Genomic DNA, 12271 nt, shown 5'->3' with positions numbered 1-12271 from the left:
GAGATAAGGTTAATGGCTTCAATCTACTCCGCTGCAACTTCAGAGAGACAAGATTTGCGGCTTAAAATATGCTCCACTGCAACTTTAGAGAGATAAGATTTGCCCTGGTGATTTCAATCTGTCCCACTGCAACTTCAGGGGTACAGGTCTTGTGGCTCTAATCTGCTCCACTATTGCTTAGGGAGACAAGATCTACAATCTTCAGCCTACTCCACTACTGCTTAGGGAGATAGGATGGTGGCTTAAATCTACTCCACTAATAGTTAGGAAGACAAAATTTGCCGTCTTCGATCTGTTCCTCTGTAACTTCAGGGGGACAAGATCTATAATTTTCAGCTTACTCCACTACTGCTTAGGGAGATAGGATGGTGGCTTAAATCTGCTCCACTACTGGTTAGGGAGACAGAATTCGCCGTCTTCGATCTGTTTTACTGCAACTTCAGGGAGACAAGATCTACAATCTTCAGCCTATTCCACTACTGCTTAGGGAGATAGGATGGTGGCTTAAATCTACTCCACTACTGCTTAGGGAGACAAGATTCGTCGTCTTCAATCTGTTCCACTACAACTTCAGGGAGACAAGATCTACAATCTTCAGCCTACTCCACTACTGCTTAGGGAGATAGGATGGTGGCTTAAATCTGCTCCACTACTGCTTAGGGAGACAAGATTCGCCATATTCAATCTGTTCCACTGCAACTTCAGGGAGATAAGATCTACAATCTTCAGCCTACTCCACTACTGCTTAGGGAGATAGGATGGTGGCTTAAATCTGCTCCACGACTGCTTAGGGAGACAAGATTCGCCGTCTTCAATCTGTTCCACTGCAACTTCAGGGAGACAAGATCTACAATCTTCAGCCTACTCCACTACTGCTTAGGGAGATAGGATGGTGGCTTAAATCTGCTCCACTACTGGTTAGGGAGACAAAATTCGCAGTCTTCGATCTGTTTCACTACAACTTCAGGGAGACAAGATCTACAATTTTCAGCCTACTCCATTTCTACTTAGGGAGATAGGATGGTGGCTTAAATCTGCTCCACTATTGCTTAGGGAGACAAGATTCGTCGTCTTCGATCTGTTCCACTGCAATTTCAGGGAGACAAGATCTGTGAATTCACCGATGTTGCTACACCGTCCTCTAGGGACATGATCTGTAGACTCGGTTTTATATGCCTATGTTTATGCCAAATGATTAGGATGCTATGATCGAAATGAATCAAATGTTCCTCCAAATGCGTTATGAATGATATGCGAATGCAGAAATGTCATGAGAATGATCCTTTTTTTTTAATGCTTAAGGTGTCATCGTTCGTTGTTCATCAAGGCATTATCGCTGCCATCTTGTTCGATTGGTATTCTTGGCAGAAAGCCCAACGAAATAATCACATTCTGCTCAGCCAACTTTTCCTGCTGTAATTTCAGAGTCCCTTCCACTGTACCTTCTGGGACATAAAGTTTGTACCTCCTACTACAACTTCAGGGGAATAACCTTTGGTTTCACTCCTCCATCCTGCTGCAACTCAGAGGCATAGGATTTGTATCATCTTCAATCAAGTTGATCTGTTACACCATTCCTTGGGTATAATGACTAGATGTATACGCCTGATATTTGCATGAACGCAGAGTATCATTTTTCTTTTCCCGAGAATGACCTTTTTTATACTTGGGTTGGCATTGCTCGTTTTTTGTCGAGGTGGTGTCACCATCACAATACCTTATTTTTTTTGTGCAACCGATATCTTTAACTAAGAATCTAGAGAGACAGCCATACCATCACAATACCTTATTTTTTTTGTGCAACCGATATCTTTAACTAAGAATCTAGAGAGATAGCCATAATTTGTTGAATACCTTAGTTTGTATCACTTCCTGATTCACACTAAGCTCTTTTGGCTTGCAATTCACTATCATTTTTTTGAGCTTTACAAATTTGTTGAATAAATACTGATCTAACTTTCAACTTGGCCAAAATTGAACCATCATTAGACAAATTCAATCTCGTATTCATAGCACTCAAAGTAAATAAGGAATTTCTGCTCAAAGCATCTGCGACTACATTCGCCTTTCCCAAATGATAATCAATCACTAGTTCATAATCCTTCAGTAATTCGAGCCATCTCCGTTGTCACAAGTTCAAATCTTTCTGAGTCATCAAATATTTTAAACTCTTATGATCAGTAAAGATATGGAATTTCTCATCGTACAAATAAGGACGCCAAATTTTCAAAGAAAAACGATGGCAACCAATTTCAAATTGTGCATCGGATAATTCTTGTGCGGTTTGAACTGTCTTGAGGTATAAACTACCACTTTGCCCTCATGCATCAACACACAACCCAAACCATTCAATAAAGTGTTGCTATAAATTACAAATTCTTTTCCCCATTCAGGTTGTACTAAAATCAGTGCCTCAATCAATAATGCTTTCAATTTCTCAAAACTTTTTTGACATTTTTTGGACCATTCAAATTTAACATCTTTTTGCAACAAATTGGTCATAAGAATATCAATCACAAAAAATATTTTGCAAAAACATCGGTAATAACTGGCTAAACCCAAGAAGCTTTTAACTTCAAATACATTCCTCGGTGATTTTCAACAATTGTTGAAATCTTACTTGGATCAACTTGAATACCATCACCTGAAACAATATGTCCCAAAAATCTGACTTCTCGGAGCCAAAACTCATTTTTACTGAATTTAGCAAACAATTTCTTATCCCTCAATATCTGCAATACAGTTCTCAAGTGCTTGACATTCTCGGACTCGTCTTGAGAATAAATTAGGATGTCATCAATGAACACAACCACAAACTTATCTAAATATGGTCGGAAAATTCTATTCATCAAGTCCATAAAACTGGCAGGTGCATTAGTTAGTCCCAAAGGCATAACTAGAAATTCATAGTGCCCATACCTTGTCCTGAAAGCAGTTTTCGGCACATCCGACTCTTTAACCCATAACTAATAGTAGCCAGATCTCAAATTAATCTTCAAGAATATCGTTGCTCCTTTCAACTGATCAAATAAGTCATCAATTCTCGGCAAGGGATAGTTGCTCTTTATAGTCACCTTGTTGAGCTTTCGGTAATCGATACAAAGTCTCATAGATCCATCTTTCTTCTTTACAAATAACACTAGAGCACCTCAAGGAGAAAAAATCAGTCTTGCAAAACCTTTATCTCTCAACTCTTGCAACTGATCTTTCAATTCTTTTAGTTCATTCGAAGCCATCCTATATGGAGCAATCAATATCGGTAAAGTTTCAAGTATCAAATCTATAGCAAACTCCACTGCTCTGACCTGTGGTAACCCAGGCAACTCTTCTGTTCGGATATTCACAAACTATTGGAACTGATTCAATTTTCAATTCAGACATCTTTGTATTCAACACATAAGTAAGGTAAGCTTCACAACCTTTCCTTACGTACCTCTAAGCAGACATAGGCGAAATCACCATTGACAATTCACTTGATTCATCGGTTTTAACCTAAAGAACTTCACCATTTTCACATTTCAATTCAATAGTTTTTTGTCTACAATTTACTATGGCATCATGCAATGTCAACCAGTTCATACCCAAAATAACATCGAATTCGTCAAAGGGCAACAACATTAAGTCAGCTGGAAAACAGTGTCCTCGAATCATCAAAGGACAATTCTTGCAAACTTTATCAAGTAGCACATATTTGCCTAAGGGGTTTGACACTTTAGTCACAAATTCAATAGATTCAACAGGCAAACTCTTACTAGATACCAATTTCACACAAACATAAGAATGAGCCAATCTAGGATCAATCAATGTAATAACATTAGTATCATAAAGAGAAATGTACCAGTAATCGTGTCGAGAGATGACGTATCCTCACGAGCACAAATGGCATAAGATCTAGTAGGTGCTCTAGCCTCAGATCTCATGGCTGTATCTTTCGTCACACATTTACTGCTAGTTCCATTCCTGATATTTCTCGATGGCCTACCTCTATTGGTAGTATTATTCAGCCTTGCACCCTGAAATTTTTCTTTCTCAGCCATCTTAGGGCAATCTCAGATAAAATGCTCTTGAGAACCACACTTGAAACAAGCTCGGTCATTCATCCTACACTCACTTGGATGTCTTCTTCCACAATGCTGAAATATGGGTCTGTTAGACCTAACATTACCCACACTTACCATTGAAGTAGCTTGAGATTTAAAACCCGAATATTGCTTCTTGCGGTCTCGATGCGAATACCCAACTGATAAATTTGAACGAGAATTCATTTCTCTAAATTTCTTAGACTAAGATTGAAATGACTTACTCATTAGCTTTTTTCTTACATCTCTACCTCACTCTCGACTTTTCCTTTCTCTTTGCTTAGCTCTTCGGCTTTTCAAGCTCGTTCAACCAATAAAATAAATTCCTTTAGTTCTAAGATTCCAACTATCAGTCGGATATCCTAATTTAGCCTATTTTCGAACCTTGTACACATAATATCCTCGAAGGAAACACACTCTCGGGCGTACTTACTAAGCCTGACAAGTTCTCGCTCATACTCTGTCACTGACATTTGGCCCTGTTTCAGCTCAAGCAATTCTTTATATTTTTGATCAATGAACTGCTGAATAATATATTTCTTCCGGAATTTCTCTTGAAAGAATTCCTATGTAACCCTCTCTTTAGGTACCATAGATACCAGTGTCTTCCACCAGTGATATGCTGTGTCCCTCAATAATGATATAGCATATTTCAAGCACTCGTCGGGTACATGATAACTTATCAAATACACTAATAGTATTCTCAAGCCAGAACTCGACTCTCTCAGGGTCATTATCTACATTAGCCCTGAATTCCTTAGCTCTTTTCTTTTGAATCTTATCAACCGGATGCTTATTTTGTCTTACCAAATCCACACCTTAAGGAACTACATGAATCGGTTAAGGATAAGGAGGGGTGGAGGATGTTGAGCATTCGGATTTGTTCGAACAAATTTTGAATACCACTCATTCATCATGTGAAGGAAGGCTTCTCTAGCCCCTCCTCCTTGGCTGACCGTGAGAGGTCTATTTTCAGATGACGCTGCCCCTTGAGCGGAGGCCGGCATATTACTCTCTACATCATCAGCTATAGCTCGATCGAGATCCATTTACTATATGAAAACACAATTTAAAATTGTCAGGAGTCACCACACTATCACAATTCATATATGACATGTATAGCTAGACTCTTACACATGCTACATTAGCCCGATAATCGACTAAACTGTAGCTCTGATACCACTAAATGTAACACCCCTTACCCATATTCAACACCGGAACAGGGATGAAGCATTACCGAACTTAAACACAATCAAACTTCTGAGCTGTAATTTTTTATCCCAATTTAAAACTTTTTGCATTTAATCCTAAAGTCCATAATACGAGCCTACAAGGCCCAAAACATGCTTTGGAATTGGTTCGAGATCGAACCGAGAACTTTAGAAAATTTTACAATACTTAGAAAAATTTTCACTAAACAAGAGTCACACGCCTGTGTGCATATGAGACATGTCTGTGTGGGCAGGCCGTGTGGTCACACACGCTTGTGTCCCTAACCCATGTAACTCTCTGTTTGTCAACCATGAACAAATTGAAATCACACGGCAAAGGCACACGCCCATGTGGAAAATTAAATTTTTTACAAAATAGGTGCAGACTTCACACACCCAGGACACACGCCAGTGTGTAATGACCCAAAATTTACGGGCACTAAAAAAGCGAGTTATAGGGCCTCCGTCTTAGTGAAACGAGTTTGTAAATATTTATTAAGAATATTTGTGAGTCTAGTTGTGTGTTTAATTAGGATTTAATTAAGTGAATTTAGCTTAATTAAGAGAAATTATGAAAAAAGGGCCAAATTGAATAAGGGGTAAAAGTAGAATTATAGATTAATAAAAAGAAAGAGGGACTAAAATGGAAAATATACCATTCACCATAAATGAGGCGGCAAATTTTGATAAAAATCTAAGATTTTTATTGTTTAATTATTATTAAATTATAATGTATATAATTATTTTATTATATGGTAATTTATATTAGTTATAAATTAAAAATATTATATTATATGAATAAATCAAAAATTTGCCAAATGGATGGTGATGATATTGTACAATTGTAAAAAAAAATATATGTACATTTGTAATACTTATATTTAATTAGTAAATATATATTTATTATTTATTATTACTAAGTAAAAGATATTTATTAGATAAATAATTAAATTGTGATATTTTTGTATAATAAACAAATTGGATAGTGACAATTGTAATAATGTGTAAATATATATATTTGTTTATATTTATTTATTTACTTGAAAATTAATAAAAAAGTAATTAATTAAATAATTATATTATGAGATTTTTGTGTATGATAAACAAATTAAATGGTGACAAATGTAATATAAATATGTGTTATTAAAAGATATTTATTATTATTATTATTATCATCATCATTATTAACTAATATATATATATATATATATATATAGATATAAGATATAAAAGAAATGAAATAAAGAAAGAAAGCAAAAGAAAGAGCAACAGAAGCCATTCAAAAACAAGAAGAAAGAACAGGGAAAGAAAAGAAAAAGGGGAAAAGTAGGTTTGAAGGTTTAAAGCTTTAATAGGTAAGTTAATTAAGTCCTTTTTACTTAATTTTGATGTTTTAGAAGCTTTAGAACAAGGTTTTGATGAAATTAAGCTGATACTTTGGAAGTTCATAGGTTTATAAGTATAGTTCATGTTGAACAAAAAGATGAATTAGGGATTTAATTGAATGAATTTCAAGTTAGATTTGGTAAGGGATTGAATTGTAAAAGAAGCTATAAGTTTTGTGTTTAAAGGACTAAATTAAAAGAAAATTTAAATTATAATTTTATTATGAACATTAGACAGTTAAGTGAAATATGATAGGAAATTGAGTAGAAATAAAGTATTAATTGAATTATAAAAGTAAATAAGTTAATTAGGATTCAATTGGAATTAAAGTATAATTTGAATAGAGATTCAATCATTTTTTTATAAATTAGTGCTGTAATTAATAAGTGTAAATTATTATTATTATTTTTGTGGTTGGAAAGAACCTGAGGCATCAGCACCGAAAGGAAAGGAAAAGTTATCGAGCAGTAATCGAACAATCTAGGTTTGTATTACTATAATTCAAATATATTTATTATTAATTGTTATATTTTAATTAAAATGCATGGCAAGTAAAATTAGGTAAGCAATTGAAATGATGATATTGATTTGAATGAAATTGATTCAAAAATATTTATGGCTATTGAAATTGAATGTGAACAAATTGGAAATTAAAAGTGATTTGAATCAAATTGAATTGAATGAAGAAAATATGTGAGTATTTGAAATGTATATTGATTGAAAAATAATTAGTGATTTGAATTTGATTGGAAAATGAATTAAAAATATGAATTAAATAAAAGTGAATTAATTTATGAATATGTATGAATATGTGAATTGTGTATTGATTGAAAAATGGTTTGAATTGAATCGAAATATAATTATATGTGATTATCTGAAATATGTATTGGTATTGAATTGTTTATTGATTAGTAAGTGGAAAAGTGAACTTGAATTGAATGAGAATTGAATTGAATAGTGAATGTGTATGTATAATTGAACTGTATAGTGATTTGAATATGAAATTGTAATTGAAAAGTGATCTTGAATTGGAAATGAAAGTGAATTGAGAATTAAAATACCTTATTAACTAGTCGAGTTGAGTCGGATATAATTGGCATGCCATAAGATATGGAAGAGTATGGGATAAATCGGCTTTGTCGAACAGGCACTTTATGTGTCATATATTAGGCACTTTATGTGTCGTATTTTAGCACCTTGTGTGTCGTATCAGGCACCTCGTGTGTCGTTTCAGGCACTTATGTGTTGTTTACTGATCAGGTACTATGTACAGTTTCAGGCGCAATGTGCCGTACTGGTGTGTTTGAGTTGGAATCCGTGTATCCGTTAAAGTCTGGGTTTGCTAATAGGGTGAATAACTGAAATGAGAAAATTAAATAAATTTGATTGATCGTACTATTAAAAATATGAGAAAAAAATTATGAGTTGAATTGTGAATGGAATTAAGATGTGAGATTTGAAGCATGAACTTAAGGTTCATGAATTTGCTAAAATATCGAATTATTGATATTGAAATCAGTTGAATAAATGAAATGAGAAAATCAAATGAATAGATCGATTGAACTATTGAAAGTATAAGAAAGTGAAATTATGAATTGAAATGTGAATTGAAATTGAGATATCGAAATAAGAAGTGAAAATAGAATGAATTGGAAATAATGAAATAGTGTATGAGTTAGTTGAATATAATCTTATGAATTAATTATAATTATTTTTATTGAAAAATGTTGGTTTAAATAATTATTGAAAGACTAATGTTGTAAGGTTTTAGATATGGAATAGAATAAGTTATTGAAATAGGATATAGAAATGAAATATATGAAATAATGATTTAATGAAATGGTTATTGATGAAATGCATAAAATGGATATTGATATAATAAGAAGATATATAAATTAAAATAAAGAAAAGTTATTTAAGATACATATTATTAGAATAAATTTAAAGTTTAAATGCATGAATGATTTATTGAAGGTAAAATAGTGGTAAGATTTAATGTGTATATATATTGTTTTTACCTTAAGTATTTTAATTATAGTAATACCACTGGGTGTATACTCAGTGTACGGTTTATTTCCGTGCACAGATTAGATACAGAAATTTTGAAGAGTTGTATTTGAGATTACGAGTCTTCATCTCATCACATCTTCAAGCAACAATAGGGTACATTTTAAAATTTTGAATAGAATGACATGTACTTTGGAAAATTTTAGTTAAATATAAATTATTTAAATGTATTATTTGTCCATTTTTATGTTCAAATATAATAGTAACTAGCCAAGAATAACATTGGCACCAAATGTAATATTCCTATATCAGGTTCCTTGAGTCGAACATGGTATAGGGGTGTTACACCGTGCCTGAGGCCGTGTCATCCACATGGCTGAGACACACGCCTTTGTCTCTGCCTGTGTGCTCAATTCTGAGTATTCTGTTTCTCAAAATTAAGGTGCAGGGGACACACGACCAGAACACATGCCCAAGGGGCAGACCGTGTGTCACACACGGCCTAGACACGTGCTCGTGTGACTACCCGTGTGGACAAAAATAAGCTATTTACCAAGCCATTTTGCCATCCTTTGATGCACACACCTACACAACACAACATAGCACTAATCCAAGCATTTACATACAACCAAATCAGCCACAACCAAGATATCAACACATCATTCACATGCTACCTTCTACCATACACAAACATCACATACTCATCAACTCAAATCATGTAAACTCTTACATCCATGAAAGGCATCATTATATAAATTACTTATGTAACACCCTGATTTTGGGTTTAGTGGGAACAGTGGTTTCGGGACCACAAATCCTACGATGAAAATTTTATTTTTTATTATATTTTTATGGTCTACGATTTCATGGAATAATTTTTTGAAAATTTCGTTCGAAAATTTTGACATTCGGGCACTTAATTTAGTTAAAAGGACTAAATCGTAAAAAGTGCAAAAGTTGAGTTCTACATACTAGAGGTGTCCAATTATTATGAAATTTTAAATTGAGGGTCTTTAAATGGTAATTAGACTATTGGTTAATTGCTGGACAAAAATAGACATGAAATGAGTGTAATAAAATATTTTTAAGTTAGGGGTATTTTGGTAAACTAATAATTAAAAGAATTAAAAAAGGAAATAAGCCAAATTAACTATCATCTTCTTCATTCAACCATTTCTACCAGCATCAGCCATGGTTAAGGTTTGTTCAAACTCCCAAGCTCGATTAGCAAGGAAAATTGAAATTCGGGCTAAAATCAGCAAAATACCAAGTTGTGGACAAAATGGTAAAAATGACCATTTTCGTATACGAGGTAAGTTCGTGTGTTAATAATAATGTAATACCATACTTGAATTTTAATTTTCTATTGTTATGACATAAATTGTATGATTTAATATGTTTAGGAGAAGTTGATGGATGGTGTGTATGATATGGAAAATGTGATGCTTGTTGTGTCATGTGAAATTGAATGGCAAATTATTATCACATGAATTGAATGCTAAATTACTATCACATGGGTTGTATGAATTGCTACACGGTTGTACCTGATGAGATTTCGACAAGTTTGTACGTAAATAATTTATCGATTCTTTTTATTTTATTATATTTTGTTATCATATGAAATGTGGCTGCCTATAGAATGATTATTTGTTGTAAATTGCAAATTGAAAAAGGACTATGGATAAATTTGTAACATGTTGGAAAGTAAGGAATTTCCCGGTTGAACCTTCGGAATAGAAACGATACGAATGATCTATTGTGAGGTCATGCGTGTAGTACTAAGTGCAGGCTACTACGCGTACCGGATAATTGGTTGCATGTGTAGTACTAAGTGCAGGCTACTACATGTATCAGATGGTTAGGTCACGTGTGTAGTACTAGGTGCAGGCTACTACGTGTACCAGATAATTGGTCGCATGTGTAGTACTAAGTGCAGGCTACTATGCGTACTAGATAGCCTTGTCTACAAGTGTGAAAATATGTTCAGGCAACTGAGTATCAGTTATTATTCCGAAGAGTTCAACGGGAAAATCGATTAAGTAAAAATACATGTGAACATGATTATATGATGAATAAGTGCAGGTATATGTTTATGAAAATTATGAGCAATGTGCTCGATATTTGAGTGAACTTCGATAAGACAAAATGGATTAAGTGAAATTATGTAAGAGTGAATTTTAGTAGTAAAACAGTGTTGGACAACAGCAGTTGCGTGAATTTGAAAATTCACTAAAAATTTTGTAAGTTGAATTAAATTTCAAAAAAATTATGGAATTAAAGATTAATGAGTCTATTTTCATATAAAATAAACAAGGGGAGCAAAAGAATTCTATATTATGTGATATTCTAATTTTTGTAAGACTATTTCAGAATGAATTCGAGATTCCCTATTCTGAGTTGGAAAAATTGTTAAAAATTTTAAAAAAAATAATTATGAGTTATAATTTATATGAATAGAATACTCAATGAGTCTACTTTCAGGAAGAATGGACAGGAACATCATCTGATCCCGAAATATGAGATAAATAATTTTTAGTGAAGAGAGGTCAGAACTATTGGACAGCGAAATACGGGAAACTTTAATGAATAAACTGTACTAATTGCCTAAATCAAAAATTGTGGAAATTTTATGAGAGAAAGGTATATGAGTCTAGTTTTAAGGAAAATTAACAAAACTAAAGTTGGAGTTTTGTAGCTCCAGATATGAATGATTTAGTAACTGTAACTTGATAAAACAACTTAACCTGAACATGTGTAATTGTACAATTGTAGTGTTTTATCTTGAAAAGCATGTTAGTAATTGCTTATTAATTTCATATGGACTTACTAAGCGTAAAGCTTACCCATCCTCTCCATTTCTTTAGTATTGGCAGGTCGGCTCAGGGTTGGAGATCGTCGGAGGCAAAATCACACTATCAAATTATCATTTTTGGGAGAATTAATTCAAATATTAGAAATATCAAGTGAGTGACATGTATAGGAAGTTGGTTTGTGATATGTATTATTATTATGACTTTGACCATACGTATCAGTCTGCATTGAGTTATCGTATATGATCATGAGATGTGGTTCTTATCCATTATGGTTTATAAGTTTAATTAATCATGCCATGTCCTATGTTTTGATGTGATGAGATAGTTAGCTTTGTTTGTTATGCATGATTGGTAATACATCAGGTAATTTAAATGCAGGCCAGTGGATCATGAACGAAATGGAAATGAGTAATGTTGCCTTAAATATGGATGTTTAATGGACAAATTGGTAACTACATTATGATGGTATAAAATGAGAATAAGATTTAGCATGTCTAGTTCTAGTTAATGTAAGAATGTATATTATATACATGATGGTAAGCAAATATGTTTAAAGTGAATGACATGTTATTGCATGATTATGGATGTGTAAGTGCTCATTTATGCCACGTTATATGTCTTTAAATATGAGTCTATGCATGTGTTCGAAAAGTTTTGAATTAAATGAAATTTTATGGCCCGGTTTTTGTCTATGTGTATGGTTAAGTCTGGTAATGCCTCGTACCCTGTTCCGGCCTTGGATACGGGTAAGGGGTGTTACAACTTATACAAATAG

Source organism: Gossypium hirsutum, chromosome A02 (genome assembly GCF_007990345.1).
Source record: "Gossypium hirsutum isolate 1008001.06 chromosome A02, Gossypium_hirsutum_v2.1, whole genome shotgun sequence".
In the NCBI taxonomy this organism is placed as follows: domain Eukaryota; kingdom Viridiplantae; phylum Streptophyta; class Magnoliopsida; order Malvales; family Malvaceae; genus Gossypium; species Gossypium hirsutum.
The sequence above is the reverse complement of the archived record's forward strand: the minus strand, read 5'-3'. Positions refer to the sequence as shown.